The following is a 21,492-nucleotide window of genomic DNA, read 5'->3' as shown; positions in this document are numbered from 1 at the left end:
TTATATTAAGAATGAGACCCAGGCCAGGACCATACCTCATTGTATTAGGGAATTTATAAAGAGAACAAAAGGATATTCCCTGCTCCAAAGAGCTAACAGTCTAAGACAAGAGACAACAGAGCTCTGCAAACAGATTGATGGGGAAGTATAAGAAAAAAATATTGGTCAGCATGATAATCAGTAAACTCAATTCACTGGCAAACTAAGATTTTTTTAATAGGCATCACAGAAATTAAGACTTTTTAAGGAGGGATTACAAGGTCAATGAGGTAATTTTGCAGTTATTTACTAGGAATTTCTCCAAATATGTCCAAGTAAGGTGCTTGTTTGAAATTTTAACAGATGGGAGAAGGAAGCTGATAGCAAGAGTTGATCTGATGTGGGAGTCTGCTTCTTGATACCATATGAACAATAACTGGTAGGGACAGGATGGACTATAAAAGAAATGAAAAATAACATGAGGGAGCAGTACACCTCTCTGGAGGCTGACATTGAATCCAGAGATAAGCAGCTTGAAAACCTCTGGGTAAGGCTTTGGTGGGGCGGGGGGGCGAAGTGAGAGAGACCTAACTGTGGCCATTTACTACAGGCCACTGAACCAAGGGGAGGAGCTTGATCTGGAGTTCTCTCAAGAACTGACAGAGCCGCATGGGCAAAGGACTTGGTTGTCATGGGCGATTTCAATTACCTGGACATAGATTGGGAGGAACACTCAGCTAGGTCAGATCGGTCATGTAGCTTCTTAACTGTATTCGAGGAGCTCTCTCTGACCCAGGAAGTGCAAAGGCCAACCAGAGGTACTGCTCTCCTAGACTTGGTCTTGGCCAAAAGAGATGATCTGGTGTGTGGCTTGAACATTGAGGGTAGCCTGGGCAACAGCAACCATGAGTTCATCAGGTTCACTGTCTGCCGCAAGCTTGACAAATCAACTAGCAGGATTGAAGTCCTGGACTTCAAAAATGCTGACTTCAGTAGGCTCAGGGCATTAGTAGGGTAGGCAATGCGGGACCAGGGATGGAAGGCGAATAGGGTGCATGAAGAGTGGTTGTTCCTCAATGACACGATCCTCGAAGCACAAAAGAAAACCATTCCCATGAAGAGGAAAGGTAGCAGAAGGGCTGACAAGCCCTCCTGGCTCAATAGGGACATCACGGTCCCCTTGAAAAAGAAAAAAGAGGCGTACACACAGTGGAAGCTAGGGACAGTCCTCAAGGAGGACTATACAACAGTGGTCCGCACCTGTAGGGAAATGATTAGGAAAGCTAAGACAGCAACTGAATTTAAGTTAGCCAAGGGAGTCAAGGACAACAAGTCCTTTAGGTATGTAGGGAGCAGAAGGAAAACAAATGGAAGTGTGGGGCCCCTGCTTAACACCTTGGGACAGCTGGTAATGGACACTTAGGAAAAAAACTGGACTCCTGAATACCCACTTTGCTTCCATATTTCACCGGACCAAGGGGAAAAACAAGCGAGATAAGGATCACAAGGGGCATGGTGGGAATAATAGCCTTCCCACTGTGGATGCTGAGCTGGTGCAAAACCAGCTAGAAAAGCTAGACAGTTATAAGTCAGCAGGACCAGATGGACTTCACCAGAGAGTGCTGATGGAGCTGGTTGAGGTCATTGCAGAACCCCTGGCAAAACTCTTTCAGAAATCCTGGCACACAGGGGAGATCTCTGAGGATTGGAAGAGGGCCAACGTTGTGCCCATCTTCAAGAAGGAGAGGAGGGAGGACTCGGGCAACTATAGGCCAGTCAGCCTAACCTCCATCCCAGGGAAAATCCTGGAAAAACTCATTGGTGGTGATCATTTGACTTGCACCATGACCGAAGGAGACCTAGGGGTAGTGATTGACCATCTTATGAACATGAGCCGGCAGTGCAATGCTGTACCCAGCAGGGCAAACAACACGCTGGCATGCATTAACCGTTGCATCTTATGCAAAACTAAGGAAGTGATACTCCCACTGCACTCTGCACTAGTGAGACCACAGCTGGAGTAATGCATCCAGTTTTGGGTGCCGCACTTCAACAAGGACTTGGAAAAACTTGAGAGGGTCCAGAGAAGAGCCACCTGCATGATCAGGGACTTGCAAGACAAGCCATACAAGGAGAGGCTGAGGGACTTGTGCCTCTTCAGCCTACAGAAGAGAAGGCTGAGAAGGGACTTGGTAGCGGCTTACTACTACATCAGGAGAGTACACCAAAAACTCAGTGAAAAGCTCTTCACCAGGGCTCCCCTGGGGAAGACTAGGAGCAATGGATACAAACTCCTGGAAGGCTGCTTCAGGCTCAATTCCAGGAAAAACTCCTTCACACTCAGGTTGTCCAGACTGTGGAATAAACTTCCTCCAGAGGTGGTGCAGTCACCTACCCTGGAAATCTTCAAAAGGAGACTGGACAGTCACCTCGCTGGGGTCACTTGACCCCAATTGTCTTTTCCTGCCTAGGGAGGGGTACTGGACCTGATGATCTACAAGGTCCCTTCCAGGCCCTAACAATCTATGAATCAATGTTTGATGTGATAGGGAAGAGGAAGCTGACATGGCTAAGGCAATTAGGCTATAACAATTATCTTTGTGGCAGCATTCTAAATTCATGAGAGCCAGTCAAGACTGTATCAGTGACACCATCAGCCTAATTGTTCAGTTTCTATAATAGAATCTCTTTTGACAAATATTACAATTTTCTTATTCTAGGTTTATTTTGAGAATTTTCCTATCCTGTAATGGGAAAAAAGTATCACAGCTACAAGCAAGCCTGTAGCTCTTCTTGAACCTGTGGGACATACATGGAAACCTATTTCCTGCACCATTTATTTTCTATAAATGTAAAAATGCAAAAGTTTTCTTCCATATGAGTTTTACTTTCCTTCTAACACTGAATGTTTTAGAAAGATTAACTGCAGATACATGCATTAAAATGTTATCAAGTTATTTGCATTTTTAAATGAAATAACTGCAAATTGTTTCCTCTTTCATTTACCCCCCAAAAGCTTGAGTTTCCAAATCCTTATGCATGTGATTAGATTTGCCTTAGTAGGTCCTACTGCTGCTCTCTTTTTTCCCCCCTCTTGCCCAGCTTCTCCTCCCAAGCCAGGAAACTGTTCTGCTCACTAAACCTCTGATTCAACAAAGTATTTAAGCATAGGACTTAGTACTTGGTTGAATTGAAGACCTAGGTTCCTAGGATTTCACCCATAGCCCTGCATTCAGTATCCTGCAGTGATATCGCAAACTCAATCAAAGTCTGCTAGGTAGGCCTCAAATTTAGATTTAAAAAGACTGATTGTCTTATCCTTTTATAAGTTTCAGTGACTGTAATGTTGTGGCTTTCATCCAGATCTCATTGAATTCATTGGGAGTCTCATGGAATCAGCCCCTCCAATTCAATTGAAATGTTGCCTGGGAATTTCAGTAGCACAAGTACTGCAACATTAGGCTAACCATGAGAACCACAAATTGAAACTGATAAAAAAAAAGAAAAATTGTTTCTCCCCCACCCCCATTGTCTATTTTATTCCATTATTATATATATTTAGATTCCTAAAATAACTAAAAGGCACTCTCAGTGCCCTCATGTTGCTACAAATAATGCACATTAGTCAATACCAGAGAGTAAAACACTGAATTAAAATGCAACAAATAAGTCCTGGCCCAATTTGGAAAGCTCACTAGATTCTTTTAACTAAAATATTAGTATGAAAAGTGTATGCATTTATTGAAACAATATTATCATACCGGACAGCATTCTTCTAAATCAGAATGGGAGTGTAAGTTCCTTTGCTGTCCGGTGTATGTGATGTGATCTACTGTCAGTGCAGAAACAGCCTCCAGTTTAGTGATTTTGTCCACACAAGGATATCCATACTCTAGCAGAGAGGTCCACTGTAGCTGTATGTTTTTGCCTGGGCAGAAGGATTGATTGATTTGAAATAACAACTTTTCAAAACTTTTATTTGAGGGCAGAATTTGTCTGTTGAGCAGTGTATTTTTCCATGTGTATAATTCCAGTTATGGTCAATTAGAGTTTTGCAGATAAAACTGCAGTGTACAGGCACATGTACACGAGATGTTTACTGTGGAGTTGCCTAGGTAGTGCTACAGTAAAGTCTCAGTGTCTACATGTGTAGCCCTATTAGGCTTCAGTAAACTAATAAACGCTGCTATGCGTTCATAGTTGTAAACACAAGTACTATCCTACGGCAGCATTATTTAGTGCACTGTAACTCATGTGTAAACACTAGGGCTGGCTGGGGCATAAGGATGCTTCAGTGTGGGGGCTGCCTGCCAACTATCCCCACATTGAGCACCCTTGTGCCCCAGTTAACCCCTCCACAGCATGCTGAGCCAAGTCGGAGCAGCCCGTGGCTGGCAGGCTGACTCTCCCAGACCCTCCTGTCAGCTGGGGCTGCTCCGACCTGGCTCAATGTACTGCAGTCCCAGGCACACATGTAAATGTGGTGCCTGGGAGCAGTAAACTCCAACGCAATATGTGCCAGAGTTTATTGCTTCACATTAATTGTATGTGTAGATGCACCAATGAAATCATAGCACCTATAAAATAACCCTCAATTTCTACAGAGGAAAGAAATTGACTGCTACTCTTTTAATCCATGCTGTTTCCTCTGCCATTGAGCAGGATTCCCTCCAGTGGTGACATGCAGGGGGTGTACAGGGGTGCACATACACTCCCTAAGAGTGCTGGTGCACCCCCTGACAGCAGCATTCCCTGCTTAGGTGACAGGCGGGGGGACAGGCAAGAGCACTGGTGCCTTGCCCATAAGAGTGCCAGCCGGGGAGTCAGGGCACCAGGAGAAGTGATCTCTGCGGACCCCCATGGCCAATTGTGCTGACTGGGGGAGAGAGTTCCCCCATGGCCAATTGCACCATGGGGGGACCCCCCCAGTAGCTGACTGGTCTCTGGGGGAGGCACCAGTTGCCCATGCTTCCCCAAACAAACTCCTTTCAAAATGGGTATACAGATGCAAAGTCTCAAGCATTACTGTTTCAGATATCACCAAAATAGCCCTCTGATACCCCTGTCCATAGGCAGAGACAGGATTTTGTACAGGAGCAGTGATCAGTGCTATAGGAGTGGTTACACCCCTGTTCCCAGCTTCCTAGAGTGTGCCAGCCACACCACGAAAGCAGGACGTGGCAACTATTTTTAAGTCCCCAAAATCAGGTAATAATCCCCCTCCTTCCAATCTGTGCTCAGTGGTATGTCTCCTCCCCCGTCCCATTCCCCTGTTCTCTGCTCTCTGCTGCTGTCTGTGGCTGCCTTTAAAGGAGGAGAAGCTCCAGAGCCACTCCTGCTCCACTCCAGATGGATAGCATGGGAAGCTGGGCTTAGTTGGGGACAGCGACAGCAGCAGTGGTGACAGTCAGGTTCGCCTTCTCTGAGCCTACTCCCAGGGGATTGGACAGAGAGGAGGAACTCATCCATCACTACTGCTGTCCTTGGCTTTCTACACAACCGAGCTGGAGTGGAGTAGGAGTGACTGTGGAGCTTTCCCATCCCCAGGGCAGCTGGGACCAGCAGCAGTTGTGGGCAAGGAAGTGGGAATGGGAGTGGGGAAAGAGACATGCCACTGAGCACAGAGGGGAAGAGGGGGATTCTTATCTATTCAGGGGCTTTAAAAAAGTCCCTCACTGCTGCTTCAATGGTGTGGTCTAAAAGCAGGGTGCAACCATACCACTGCACCTGCTTTGCACCATATCTGTACATGCTTCTGCCCATATCCTAAGAAGCTCAGAATGACAAAGACATAATTTCTTCCTGCACTTGCCTTGAGCCCAGCTCTGAACAGTATGAATCTCCAGCCCTCACAAAAGTAGTAGTGGAGGAGCCCCCTGGAATTCTGGAAGAACAGGGAATATGCTGCTGAATTGGTACTCTCCTACTTCTCCAGTCTCCAGGTAGGTCTGCTGCCTCCCACTTCATAAACAGAAGAGTAGCATGGGACCCTAAATGATTAACAATATGTTGAGTATGGTACCACACATTAGGATATTTACATGTACATAATAGGTCACCCACATGGGAATTTTAATACTTCTTACTAATGCTATTTCCTTGACACAAAGAACTTGGTCTGATTGCCCTAGCCTAACAGTATAGCCTGTGAAATAAACAAATGATGTCATTCACTAAGGAGCGATCTTCCATTATAGTAGAAACCCATTATAAACTCAGAGTCTTCAGTGGAAATATGAAGTACTGTTTAAGAAACAGTTCCAAATTCCCAATTGTCCCACAGTTAAGATATGATACAGCCAATTTTCTATTTAAAAAGTGAGAAATGTATTGCCAATGAAGGGTGTGTATGCATATAACTGTGCTCAAATTTTATAAATATTTAGTGGAACACCTAAAATTTCCATAAAATTGGGGAAAGCAATTTATTCTGTCATCAGACTGAGAAGGCACATGGACATTCTGGATTAAACTGAATTTTAAAAGTCTGATTTTTATAGAGTTTATACTGTATGTGTATTAAACAATCTATATAGTGATTGTATCCATGAGATAAATTTATCATGTGCCTTTGAGCACCTCACCTGTACTGTGCCCACTAATCCACCTCCTCTGAGACTACTTCTAGCAATCCAAACCTCTGAGCAACTTCAAAGAACTGTCATTTTAAAAAGTATCAAAGCCCTGCTGGGAAAAAAAAGTTTCTCCCTTAGATGTGGAACAGTCTCTTCCCCATACATTCAGTAAAAACTATTAACTGATTTCAAGCACAGGATAGGCAATATTCAGGTTACGATAAGTAACCAATTTAATTCACACTGCTTTATGATATATCAGAGGTATTATACTATTAGAAATGGAGGGAAACAGTCCCATCCTTCTAGTACAGACTAGCATTTGTTTCTGTCTCTGAACAGTTGAGATGGATATCCTGTGAAAAAAAGGACCAGCGTTTCTGTTGATGGAAGAAATTTATTTCTAGCCTTAATCACAAAACAGTGGGCATTTATACTGCAACACAAAAATGTATGGAAAAACTATTTTTGATGTTTTAGAAGTTTCTAAAATGAATTAGTCATAATTTTTCTCTGTCGTAGAAGCATCAAGTGGTGGAAACACATGATTCTAAGCCTGTCAGCTTCACACTCAGAGGGACATGAAAAATAATATTTAAAAGTTTTTTTGCAGAATATGTGGCATAGTCAGAATGCATAGGAGTTGTGTTGCCATTTATTTGGAATAAGCTATCTACCTTAGTCATAACTTTGCCACTTGTAAGGCATACCAATACAATCTGAATCATACCATCCTATTCTTACATTTCTAGAAGACAAGACAGCATGTGTTTTTAATATATGTGAATGTGTGTTATAAATGGCATACATATCTATAGTTATATATCAGGATCTTATGTGCAGCTTGTCCATGCTAAATGGAAGTGATAAGAAGCACACTTTCTATTTGTATGGAGGGCCATACCACCATATTTCTCCTGGAAATATCTTTAGCTGGTATTTATTTTTAAGCTTCTAAAATTATGTCATATATGATTTGATTATTAGGGTTAGTGGAAGCATGGCTAATGGAATCAGTATCATGGCTACAGCAAGCTTTGTGAATTCTCACTGCCAGTTTTCTGCATAACTACACTTTTGTCACTCAAGCTGCACAGAGATACTCCAACAATTAATGCTAAACCCATGGGGGGAGGGCTTTTAATGGACCTCTTCTTGGGATCTTGTGTTAAAATAGAAAAGTTCCCATGAGTGAAGTGTAAGTTAGCTTTTCCAGGAAAAAAAGGAATGAATTACATTTCTCTTCTTGTCCTTTAAATGAATAGCATAGTTTGGGTGAAATTATCGGGCAATTGCATGCCTTTTATGCAGATAATGCTATTTGATGAAAGCGGTGTTTTGATCTGCTGAGGATAATACAGATCCAGGGTTGGATTCATTGGTGAGAGTAAAGCTGTCTTCTGTGATAACTTCATCTCAGCATGAGGTCAGACGGGGAAAACTGGGATGGGGGATTAAAAAATGACACAGTCGGAGCAGTATTCAGTTCCCTGCTGTGCTCCTGGCTGCACACTATAGCTTATGTTTCTGATCTGTTATGGTATTGTCTGCTTTTCTCTCCCAGAGCAGAAAGAGATTGCTTAAAACTTTTCTTTTTTCAGCTAGAGGGATTAGTTTGGTGCATCTTTTTTAATTAAAGAAATTGTATCTTTTTCAGTGTAATTTAAGGCCGCGCTAGAAGGCCATCCGCATTCATAACTTAGTACTATTAACTGTAACAAAGCAGAGTCAGACATTTTAAATTTGGAAGCAGATATCAATATGTAGAATCTTGGAGGGTTAAAAGTGATGATTGTTCCTGTTCTTAAATATGTGATAGTAAATTAACTACTTTTTAAAACTTTTCTGTGAGTAGGAACTTCACACAGCTGAGTTTTCTTAATTAAATCTCCATGATGACAGCAGAGTGATTTTAAGAATACAGTATAATACATAGAAGTAGTTTTGAACATATTTCTTCTTTGGTTTTTATATAAAAAATAAAAAGTAAAAATGGCATAAGTTGAAAACGTTTGTGAAATACGCTGAACTTACTTTGTACAGTATGCCTTCCTAGACATTTTTAGCTTTATTTCAGGTTTTTAAATAGCCACTAGCCTTATTAATTAGGCACATACACACACAGGCTAAATAAAAAAGATCAGACAATGGTCAGTATATATATATTTGAGTTGAATTTACAGCACAGTTTAATGAAGGTTAATGGCTAGAAACCTCAAATGTTTCAAATAAGGCCCATATGGTGATCACTTTACAAAGCATACAGGGACTTGTGCTTAGGTTGCAACATACACATCTCCAACTAAATTCCATGCCAGATCAATTAGAAACAGCTCTTCTGAGCAGACAGGAACAAACAGAGATTGTTGCCACTAAACTGCCTGAACTCCTGTCTTCTAGAAATGAAAGCAATCATCCTGAGTACTATGCATTTTACTCTCAACAGTCCAAGGAAATTTAGAAAACAGTAATATTTTATTAAAATCTCAGTTTAGACACAGCAGATAAAAAGCAATTAGCATCCAAATGTATTAAAATTGAACAGCAGCTCACCAGGTCCCCTCAGAGCTTTTACTATTTTCCAGACTTCATTTATAAGTGATATGTTTATGGTGGGGTGAGGGCAGCGAAGAAAAAAAAAAGGTAACAACTTTTGTCTACTTATTGCCTTCCCCCAGTGCTATAATCTTTCAAAAGTAATATTTCTTGTGAAATCCAGCTATGTTTGAACAGTTAATTTCTGGAGTTTGTTGTAATGATTAGTAGGTTTACTTTCAAACATGTTTTGATCAAGGTGGGAGAATATCATCAGACAGCTTTAAAAAACCCTTTCATTATAGATATGAGTCTTATTTATAACAAAGCCCCATTCTCCTTACACAGAAAAATACCAGAGGTTCATAAATTCCCCATAAAATGGATGTATGCTGGAGAAAACTAAGTAGTCATATATGAAGTATGTATATTAATTTATGTCTGACTATAAGTAATATACATTTGCATTCATGGGTACAAGATTTTATGGAAGATTGTTGTACCAGTCAGCATGCTCCTAAAATTTCTCATTGTGTTGTAATATACATGATTCAATGAAGACAATAAAGGCACTTTCTGATGGCTACTAATTAGGAATACAAAGTGATTAGGAAATAATTATGCAGTTGTTTATAAAACCATAAACTTACCTCAGTCAATAGTTCCAAGTTCAGTAGTAGCAATATGTGAAAGCCACGTTTTTATTCTAAATGACATGCAAACTCCTTCAGGTTCTTTTATGAGACCATAGTAAAGAGGGTCAGCAGTTGTGTGTAGCTAAAGCACATCATTTTCACCAAAGGTCAGCTTCACATATAGCATTGGTTTATGCAGTGGAACACAAACTAATGTAGTGGAAAAGCATGACCCCCATTTAAAGGTTGATTTGTATGATAATCAGTATATTCAGTGACTCCAAAATGAATGTATATAGGGCCCTATCTTGCCTTAATTAAGGTAATTAAGACATATTTCCCTCTGCAGACAGCTATTTAATTTTATGGCTTTGTCAGTGATCAGATTAGAATATTTAGTTTACAATTTTGCCACAATTTAACACCCAAAGAAAATAAATGTCCTGGCTTATTTTTTGGCAGTAAAAGCTGCTAATGAAAACCTGTAGTAGTGATGTTTGTGGGGATAGTTTAAGTTTAATTTATCCAACTTGTCCATTTTACTTGGTGCTCACTATGCTCTTCATGCAGTATCGATAGATTATTGTAAAAATTTGAACTACCTTGGGTACTCTAAGCTGTCTAGGCCATCTGATTCTCTTCTAACCAAAGAATAATGTGTGTTGTGTTTGCTAATATAACAATGAGTTGTCACTTTAATAAGGCTTGTGTTAAACCTTTGCTTTAATCCAAAAGTATTTCTGTCCACATTGAGGAATGCAGTACCCACCACAGCTTGCTTTAAGACCTACACTAAGAAAGATTTCAGCTCTAGAGCAGGATGGCATTTGCAGAAGGTACATTCAGAGCATATTAAGTCAGGCTGATCCACAAATATTCATTTCGGTAATGTGTTGGACTGCAGTAATAACAGTAAAGTATGGTTATGAAGTCGAGAGGCCGTCTTCTCTGAGCCTTGGGAAAACGTGGTGCTGGAGTGCTGTGTGATGCAGGTTCCCCATAAACAGAGGCAGACTATAAAAGGGCAGCAAAAGAGAGGAGACAACTCCTCTGTATTTTCGAAAGATACTATGTAGCTGTTAACTCAGTATCAACCTGATCCTACACAGGGATAAAAAAAAAACCAAACAAACAAACCATGAGGCTAATTGTACCAAGAACAAATGGGAATAGTAACTGTCACATTATGGTCAGCAACAAGATTGATGGAGCGACTGAAACACCCCCCCCCCCTCCTTTTTTCCCCCTATGCTTTATCCTTATCCACAGTAATGCGCAGAGCTAGCTCTTTAGATCCCATATAGGCAATCTCTGATCTAACTGCCCTAAACCGCATCTTGATGCTTACCCCCAAAGCAAAATCGGTGGTTAGAAACGATTTCCTCTTGTATAAGCTGTATTTCAGTGGCATTTGACAGCGAAGGGGCTTTGTGTTATTTCACTTTCAGACACTTGAGTATCTTAAAAAGTGGAGAAACAGCAAGTGCTTCCAAGCTTTGTGCTGTTGCCCGGCGCATAAAGCCGGAGCTAACGCACGCAGAAGGACACAAAGTAATTTAGCAAGTTTGAAAAGTGCATAACTGTCTTGAATTTACCTCCTCTTCGGGTTTTATTGGTAGATTAGTGCTGGAGCCAGCCTGTCTTGTGTCAAAGACCATTCTCCCCTCTCCCTTCTGAATACCTAGAGCCCAGAAAGGAGCAGGATTTATTGATAGTCCCATAAAACGACGTCTCCCAGCTGAATTAATCGAGGCAGTACATATTCTCTTGCACTTGCACGACAAAATTAAAAGCTTATTAGCAGCCTAAAACAGTAAAGCTTCTTAAAAAAGGGGGGGGGGGGAATGAAAAGGCTAGGCGGTGATTTCAGTAAGTTTAGTCACATTTAATGGCTGACATTAGAAGGATACTGTCCCAGAGAGATTTAAAACAAATGTGACTTTACACTTCTTAAATTAGTTTAAACTCTGAAGGCTGAAATTTAATTAAACTGTAGTAGGCTTAATAATACTCCTTCGGTAGTGTTAAAGATAGGGTACTAGAAACAATTTACTATGAACTTCAAATCTGCCTTAATCAGTAGTTGACATTTGTTGTTTTTCCGCTGGGCTTTGATCCAGGCAGAAACTGCGGTGTCTCTCTGTGCAGCCCGGCAACATCTTCATTCACTGGGGCAGGAGAGGAGAAAAAGTTCGGCTGGGTTCTAGCTAAGTCGATTTGGCTAAGGCAGAGCAAATGCCTTGTCACCTTTCCGGGTGCCTTTTGCATGTTAACAGGGGCGTGGGCTCAACACCAGCGAGAACAGCCTTTTTCTTTTCACGGTTGAAGAATACAGATGAAAACAAGAAAAATGGTATCCAAAGCCTTAAGTTTTTCAATTCAGCTACAAGGTTGAACTTCATCCTGCACCCAGGCAATTACTATGCCTGTTAGAAATTCGGGTTTAACATGTCAAATATGCTTGGATAACAAATCAGTGTAGCATCCTTCACATTTTTGGAGTCCTCCCCCCCCCATTCTGGTTGCTTTTCTGTTAGGGACTCCAGATGTGTTTTAGTCGCGATGCAGGTTTAAAGTGCTCGCTTCTCTTCCTGGATTGTCTGTACAGCCCATTGCACGGTAAGTGTTAAAATGATCCAGCCCAGGAGGGGTGTAAAGAGAACCTGGAGAACTGTTGCTCGAGACATGTTTATGTTTCCTGCCTTTTACCCTGAAATCCCCACCATTTAAGTAACGCCACCCGCACCCGAGCCGGCGGTAAATTATTCATTCCAGACCCATTGCTTTATTTTTAGTACCTCCACGAACTTGTCTACAACTGTTTGGAGGCATTTAAAGTCACTTAGCTCACAATGCTGCAACTTGGCCAGAGCAGAAAAGAAAGTCCTTTCTATTAGAAAATACCGGGACTGTTTGCTGTAGGTTGCTGTTTGCTCGGAAATGACCCTTTGGCTGCCCACGTAAGGGAGGGCTGGATCAGGTGGATTTGGCTATTCCTCTTGCTGCAATTTTGATCATGCAGAGAGATGATCGGTCCTTTTTGGAGCAGGACCTGCTGTAATGTATAGGGGGTCCTTATCCAGATACCCTGCCTCTCATTCCCCCAGTGCAATGAGAAACAGAGAGGGGAAACGCTGCAGAAGAGAGACTCGCTAGGTGGATCACAAGTCGCAGCAACAGCTGCAACAGACTTGCTCCGGTTACTCGCTATTGACAGTCATCTCCGATCTGGGGAGCACAGGGGGCTTGCTTAGGGGGTGCGAAGATAACATAGGGGTGCCTCTAGCATGATGAGGTCGGGTGGTGATAGATACATCTCAGATGGGGGTGGAAAAATCAGCGTCCCGTAGCAGGGAACTTGAGCAGAGTTCAGCTTTTGAAAGAGCCGGTCTGCCTGGTTCACACTTCATGTGGCAAACTTCTCTCGGGCAGAGAAAGAGGGAAGCAGACTTGTCCCCCTGTGTCGCGGGGTGTGGGGGGCGTGCAGGGGTGTCACTGCCAAGGCGAGCGCTGCTCTGCCTTCCTGGCCTTTGGCTTCGGGGGCAGGGTCGTGGGAGGAGGAGCGGCGGGGGAGGAATTGTCTGTCTGCCTCTGTGCTTGTGTCTGCCAGTGTGTACATGTGTGTGGGTCTGTATGAGTGTGTCTGTGTCTATATGCGCGTATGTATGCGCGTTTACGAGTGTGTGTTTATATGCGTGTGTCTCTGGGCGTGTACGTTGGTACCTGCGAGTGTGTATATATGTGTGTGCCTGCGTGTGTACGGGTCTGTGTGCGTGGATGTTTGCGAGCGAGTATATGTGTCTGTGTCTATATGTGTGCATGCGTGTCTTGTACGGGTATGTCTGTGTGTGTCTATATCTGTGTATGTGTCTGCGAGTGTGCGTGTCTGTCTATATGTATGGGTCTGTGAGTGTATATGTTTGTCTCTGAGTGTGTATGTTTGTGTGTCTGTGCCTATATGTGTCTGTGAGTGTATGTTTGTGTCTTTGAGTGTCTATATGTGTGCGTGTCTGTGTCTACGTATATGCGTCTGTATCTATATGTGTGTGTGTCTGTGAGCGTATATGTTTGTCTCTGAGTGTGTACATGTTTGTGTGTCTGTGTGTCTGTATGTGTATACGTGTGTGTCTGTGCGCGTGTATGTTTGTGCCTGCGAGTGTGTATATGTTTGTGTGTGTGTGTGTGTGTGTGTGTGTGTGTGCGCTGGGGGAAATGTAGTTGTATTTCTGGAGGAGACCTATATGACAGCCCGGTGCCCTCAGCCATGGCCCCGGCGGCGTTGCACGGACCGCGGAAGCCCCTCGCGGACTGGAGAAGAGGCCCCAAAACCAAACACTACGGCTGTTCCGAGCTGTAGTGTGTGTGTGCGCGTGATTGTGTGCGTGTGCGGGGGGAGCGGGGGAGGTCTAGCCCCTGCCACAATGGCTTGGGGCTCCTGGCGCGGCCCTGCAGACAGGGGAGCCTGTGCTCGCCCCCCCGTGTCTCAATGAGCATCGGTCTTTCAGGCAGCGCCGTAGCTCGGTCCTTGCCCAACCCGGGGAGCAGCAGAAGTCTTGGTTCAAGACTAGGAAAGACTTGGCTTGTAGGGGGAAGGCAGAGCCCGATGTCCCGGCCAGCCCTCCCCCGGCCCGGGCCAGAGCAGAGGAGTACACGCGTGCCCATACTACCAGTAGCAGTAGCAATAATCGCCATCATCATAATGCGATGGGGGTGAGGAAGTCCCCCCCCCCCCCCTTCCAACCCGGCGCCGCCGCCGGGAGAGGCTCTGTCATGGAGCCGTAAGTTCATTAGCGTTTGCAATCAGCGGCGCGCAGGCCCCTTCATCAGGGCAGAAAGCCGCGAAGCGCCGCTCATCAGCGCGAAGTGCGGGTCGCGGCTGACCCCCGCGTCGCGGCGCCGGGAGCGGCGCCCTGATTGGACGCAGCATGGGAGCGCGGGGGAAGGAGGCCCCGCTCCGCCGGGCCCCCGGAGCAGAGCCTGCGGGGTGGGCTGCGCTGCGCCGCTCCTGCTCCCCGCGGGCACCCTGGTGCGGCGGCGGCATTAGGTGTCCCCCCCCGCCCCAAGTGCAACTTGGAGCGATTGGCCGCCCCGGTGAGTAGCGCGCGGGGTGCGGGGCGGCGGACAGGTGCCTGGGCCGGCTGCAGCCGGTGCGCGCGCGCGCGCGTGTGTGTGTGTGTCGTGTAGTCTCGTCTACCCCCGCCCCAGCCCCCCTGCACAACGTGGCTGCTGCTCCGCCTCCGCCGCCGCCGCCGCCGCCTCCTCCTCCTCTCCCGTGTCCTCTCCGGCGGCGGCAACTTTTGCAGCCGGCCGCGGCGGTGCGGCTGCCTGCTCGACACCCCTCGGCGAGGAGGGGGCCGGCGCTCGCACACGGAGCCGGCGAGAGGCGGAGAGAGGAGGCAGCCCGGCGCCTGCTCCGCCGCGCGGGGCGATGCTGCCGCCCCCAGCCTGGCCCTGCCGCAGCCGCGCGCCGGGTAAGAGCGGGGCAAGCGGGGCAGTCCCGCGCGGGGGTGGGCGCTGCGCCGGGAGAAACTCCAGCGAGGGGCCGGGAGCAGCCCGCTCCCCGCGCCAGGAGGGGCGCCCTGGCTCCTACCAACTTCCTGCCTCTCCTCAAGTCACTTGGGGAGACTTGGGAGGGAGAGGAAGGGGGCCAGGCTCGGCTCTGCGCTTGGAAGGCAGAGAAAAAAACACCCTCCCCAACAAAAAACAAATCAAAAAACCCCGGTCCTAGTTTGGCTCGCGGGAGCTTTGAAACGCACAGCGCTGCTTGGCTCGTGATGTGCAGGCGGGAGCCCTGCCTTTGTGGCCGTCCTCTCAGAGCTGGGCAGGCGGCCGGGTGGGCTGCTCACTCGGCAGAGAAAAAAAAACCAACCTGGGCAAGCTTTACCTGGTGGGTATATTTCCCCCCTCTCTGTTATTTAAAAAAATAAATAAAGGAAAGAGAACAGACAGGAACAGGGGTTTTAGTGAGCTGGTGAATACCTGCCAGTGGTGGCATACAAGCGAGTGGAAGGGACACAGTGACTGCAAGGAGATTTCCAAGAGTGTGTGTGCGTGTCCGTGTCCATATATGTATATCTCTCTCTCTAGATGGACTTGGGTTTCTTCTATTTTGGTTCCTCTTCATTCTCTCCAAAGAAGATGCTTTGTACACTCCATGCTGTAACTCCAGACCCTTATGCAATGGGATAAGAAGTTTTATATGGCAAGCAATTTACCACATAAAAAACTTTAAAAAATGGAATAACTGTGGAAATGGGATCATAAAAGTTGTAGTACCAGTCCCTTCTCTCTATGGGTTTTTTCCATTGCTAGGTGGAGTTTTCAAATTTGATGGCTCACCTCAACATTTAAAATAGTCTCTCTTTTGCAAGAGTCCTTTAGTAGTTTGTCATCTGTATTAGCCAAGTGTTATCGGCATTGGACTTTAACATCCTTTAACTTTTTACATTGGTATAGAACTGTTTTCTCTGCTATCTGATTTATTGCAGGTAATAGTTATAGATGCACAATGCTTTCTTTTACGGTATGGAAGAGCTAAAATGTATTGCATGCACAGGATTTTAAGTGTAATATTAGAGTGAAGAAAGCACGTATTTAAGATCAGGGATAACACCTGTATAAGATAATCAGTGAGAGGAATTTAAAACCGTAGAGACTGTATTATGTACTTTCTACGAAGAAAATAACACTCCTCCCCCCCCACAAGAAAATCCACCTGAAGTTCAGAATTACTAATCCATGCATAAAAAGATTGTGAAAGTGTTTCAGCACATAGGGTAGTGAACTGAAACATGCCTGTATATCATGGGAAAAAATGTACTGAAGGGTCTTATATAAACTATTGATTATATAAAATATAAATTACTTAAAGTTGTCAACACGTTGGACACATTTTGTTAATATTATACTGCTGTGGTTTGTTGTCATAGACCTGTAGGTTACCTGTTTAACCTGGTAAGTTAGGAAACTTCAATCTTTTTAAGGGTACTCTGTGCATATAGTTAGATAATTTGTTTTTTATTTGTGTGCATGTGAGGCATGTGGAGTTTTTTTAATTTAAAGGAAAACAATTAATTTATCATGAGTGAAAACAGGGGAGGAAAGGCATGGTTTGCTGGAAACACTTATTTGACTAGCCTAACTTGAGGGGTTTTGTTTGTTTAAAACATATGGGTAGTGGGGAGGGTGGACAGGAGAACTGCAAAATAATGTTCATAATCTAGGTAGCAAGTTAAGACTGGTACTTCAGTTATACCTCTCTAAGCCAAGAATAATTATTCTCTGTACAAACAGCCAAGAAAGCAAGATATAATAATAGAAAGTGGGTTTAAAGGGATATATTGAACTGCAAATGAACAGCAGGTATCACAGATAACCCATATAAATATTAGGAAGTAAAATTTTGAAAGTACATTTTCTCTATCATCTCATAAAAGTGTTAGTTTAGAAAATTATCAGTTCAATTTTACAAGATGCTGAGCACCCTCCACTCTTAACTGGAATCAGTGAACCTTATGCAAAGCTCTTGCACATCAGTGAAGAAATTCCCATTGACTTTTATGCAGTTTGGATTAGGCCAGGTAAAAACTGAGACAGCTCAGCATCCTACAGGATCAGGTTCTGTATATGGAGGGACACTGGGCTATGCAGACTTGAAAGAAAATGCAAGTAACTCTAGGGTGAGACCTGGAGACAAAATATGCTTGAATTCTAAAATTAGAATGAATTTATTCTGTTTCATGTTCAACATTTGTCTAAATTCTGTTGTAAAAAAAAAAAAAATCACCGACCCAAAACATACTGCAAGAAGAATGATAAAGAATGTAAAATTATAAAGAATAAGATCTTCCAAATATTTTTACATTTGAGAGATTTTCCTATGTATAATTATTGTATTTGCTTGATTAGATTTACAAGGGCAGGTTTGAAATACAGTGTGCATGGAACAGAGGGACACTGAAACTAGAAATAAATAACATTCCTAATTCTGTTTTAAAGATATTTTGCTCTATTGCCTGTTTTGCTGTAACTCCTTTGACAAGTTTACTGTGCTAACAGGTGTAGTGAGACTTGTGATTTTTTTTTTTTAACAAACTGAAATTAGTCCTTCTGGAAGTTTATTTAGTTGGAGGTTGTTCATCAAAGAATTCCACTGAGTTATCACAAATACTTTGATTTGGTGAGAAACTTCTTCCTAATTCATTGAATTAAGGGAGCACTTTTGAGGCATTTTGTCTTTCAGTGCCTGAGTGACAAGTAGCACAAATACAGTATCTTGTAGTATTCAACATAAAAACAAACACTAATTTTATTGTATTGTAATGTTAATCTATAAATGTCCGTTCAATTTTTATAATAAAAAATTTCAGTTCGTAATAAAATTGTGTTTAAAAGCCCACAGCTAAGGTGGGTTTCTACATTGTCAGCTACACAATTTTTGAAAAGTAAATCACTTTAAAGCTACTGTAACCTCCAAAACTTAAAAGAGTAACATAAAAGAATTGTGCACTTTAACACGGCTTTCCTTTTCTTAGTTCTAAAACTGATTAATTGCTATGTCTCATAAAACCTGATTTATATCATACTTTTTTCATACCAAGCACTACCATTATGAAGCTCTCCTTATAATTGAGATTAATGTTTCTGAGCAAATAAGTGGTTTGGAGGGCTGCATTCATTTTGAGTGCTGTTCTAATCAATTTTAGATACAGCATTTCACAATGTATCAGTCTGCATCCAAACCTGCCTTATTATGTAGAATTAACTTGTTGGTGATTGATAGCAAGACTGCTCCATCTTGAGAAGTCATTTGTTTCAAAACAAGTGTTATGGCTTCTAAGAGTTTCAGAGTATAGGGTCACACAACTCAGATGCCCTTTCTGTGGCCTGATTTAGCATGATAGAATAGTTCAAAATGAGGCACCTCATCAGAAAACAAATAATTCATGCACATATATTTTTAATGTTGTCATTGAACTATTGTTAAGGTTCAAAGTCCGTATTTTAGTAGAATGCAAAATGATAGGTATAATATAAAAATAATAATGTCTTGCTATAACACCACCTGTCTGCAAGACTTTTTTTTTAGAATAATTGTCTTTTAGAAAGATGCATATTTTTAGCTTCCTAAATCAAAAGTACCATGAATGGTCTTTGTGTACAATGTATAAGCCTACTGTTGTGTGACTTGACTGTATGAGGTGCTAGTTATAACACAAGCAATGAAAGGTAATACACAGGGAGGTAATTCTTTGCCCTTTTCTAAAAACAGTAAGGATAGTGGATGTTCATGCCCCTGCTGTGGTATTTGCATATTATGTTTTCTGTCTGCATTCCTTCTACCTCATCTTTATCAGCGTTTTGTTATAGACAAGAACTGCACATTCAAATGTTACTGCTGAGTGTGATATATAAATATTTAAAGTTCAGTACAACTCATTTCAGGATGTTAGGATTAAACCAAGTCCATGTGCTGAACAAGGACAAAGAAAAAAGGGGTAAATTTTTAAAAACAGCAAACAAAAAGCCAGTGAGGTGTGCCAACTTTTTTTTTAATCTCTAGTTATAAATAATTATTTGTTTCTCTGTATGACATACCCTTTATATTTAAACACATGGGTGATAGTTCTTCAGTTTGGAAAATGTAAGTATTTTTGTTATCTCTGGAGTAACGAATATAAGTGTTTTCAGAGATACAGTTTTACTTAATCACAGGATCACAAACTGAACATTTTTGCTGTACAATTCTGTAAGCAATTCTGCTTAATATAGAAAAGTCAGTGTTAGCTCTTGAAGACCTGCATACATCAAATTGCAGTATATATTCACCTTAATACTGTAGCTGACAGAGATGCAACAGAACTTTCTTAAAAAGGGATAGCAATCTTCAGAAATATTCCAAGGCACACAGTAAAACATTCCACATGTTAGCGGTATCTTGGAACCTTTTTCTAGACTGAAATGCCTGATATATATTTTCTCTTATACAATGTATTGAAATTTGTCATAAGCCTTTCTTCTTATAAAAGTGACGTACATTAACTTCTTTAACTGACACAAGGCAGAAAATTCAGAGGTAAGAGTGAGACATTGCCATTGTAGTGCCACGGTACGTCATGGGTATTGGAACAGGAGGAGGTGTGTGCGTGTGGGTGTATGAGTGTGTATACACAAATGAACTTAAGACCAACTACAAACAAGTTAAAGATCAACGGGCAGCCCTTGAGTTTGTGGCTGTCATTAGTGTAATACAGTCTTTAGTGTTATCTACATTTAGTTTGCATGTATCTGGACACAAGTTAATTGTAAACGTTAATGCATAGCATTAGACAAAACAAACCATTAAATTATATCCAGGAGATTAGAAAATGTTGAAATAAATTCAGTGTTGCTTGACATCATTTGCATATCCACTGAAATCAGTAGGCCTAGCAAGGATGCAAATTGTTGCGCAGTTTGACTGCTTAAATGCTTATACGTATTACCTTTTTTTATAGTACAAATGATCAGTGCATGATACAGTGTAGTGGCTATTTTAGTGTCCTTTCTCATCTTTCTATGAAGTCCTTGTGCATGCATGTGTGCGTGTGCTTTTAAGAAAAACAAACAATTATGTTTTGCCAAATTTTTATTATTTTCTTTGGTGCGAATAAATAGTGTGTACAGAGACTATTGAAAATGAAAATTTTCTCTTCCTCTTCTCATTTTCTTTTATTTAACCTACTAATTGAAACTGTAGTGGTAGTATGCCTTAATGATTTCCCTACAAAAAGGTATAAAATTACAGTAATTTTTTGTTCAAAATGTGATCGCCAACTTTTATTTTTTGTGTTCTTTAAAATATTTCTTCCCATAATAATGATACACATGAAGCTAAGATCAGCATAGCCCATTCTTTATTTCGAAGGAAAAGAAAACCAAGGCTTCAGTGCATGATTGACAGGCAAAGAATTGCTGTCCCTTTAATGTGCAAACGTAAAATGTGCATTTTCAACCCTTCTGTGAAGTTCATTGCTTTATGCAGCAAAGTCATTGGATGTTGTAAACTTTTTAGATATCACTTTTTTGAGAAGTAACTTTTTCTGGTACAAATTAATATTTAATCCCTATATTTCCTTTAAATTTCTTGCTTAATGATTCCTTTTGGACTTAAAAACTTTTTAACACTTCGTTAATTTAAAATTAATTACCTGATTTTTAGGGGTCCATTATACTTTGACATCAATATATAAATCTTAATGTGAATATATGCTGCATGTCCATCAAGATGGCAGTAGACCACTATTTAATATCTAGTTACAATTTTAAACTAAATTTTTTAGTATTTCTCATATTTGATTTTATTTACCTCTGAGTTTAGAAATTCAGTGTAACCATTTAAAATATAAAATACTGATTGATACTGCTTTAAGCTTGGAAGTAAGATGATTATTTCTATTATAAAGTAAGAACCAGGGGAGATGTTTGGAATTTAATATGCATACTGGCAACAAGAAAAAAAAATCACTTATCTATTGATGCTGGCATCTGACTTAAATATGTAGTATAAAAACAAATCAGCACTTTGATATGACAAAGTAACTGCATTACTTACTACAAGCAAGTTGAATTTTTAAAATAAAAATCATCCTATGCCAATAGCAGTAACACCACAATAGTAAGGGTCTGGGGTGTTTTATTTCTGTGTTTCAGATTTTACAGATGTTGACAGCTTAAGAAGACTACTGCCAGAGCAAAAATTGGTGAAGTATGCTTATAAAATATGGGTT

The 21,492-nt window shown here is 41.9% G+C and overlaps 1 protein-coding gene across 11 annotated transcripts in view; it reads left to right on the top strand.

Moving 5' to 3' along the window:
- The first annotated feature begins 15,037 nt into the window (after positions 1-15,037).
- Positions 15,038-21,492, top strand: part of TENM3 (teneurin transmembrane protein 3) — a 604,744-nt gene continuing 598,289 nt past the window's right edge. For 3 of the 11 annotated variants that reach the window (XM_014594833.3, XM_014594832.3, XM_014594831.3), the window contains exon 1: positions 15,039-15,195. The gene's annotated coding sequence lies outside the window, so the exon portion shown is untranslated. Of the gene's footprint in view, positions 15,196-21,492 lie in introns of all 11 variants that reach the window. The other 8 variants (XM_059721848.1, XM_014594835.3, XM_014594834.3 and 5 more) reach the window with 4 other exon arrangements.

Source organism: Alligator mississippiensis, chromosome 2, assembly GCF_030867095.1.
Source record: "Alligator mississippiensis isolate rAllMis1 chromosome 2, rAllMis1, whole genome shotgun sequence".
In the NCBI taxonomy this organism is placed as follows: Eukaryota; Metazoa; Chordata; order Crocodylia; family Alligatoridae; genus Alligator; species Alligator mississippiensis.
This window is presented reverse-complemented; position numbering and strand designations above follow the sequence as displayed.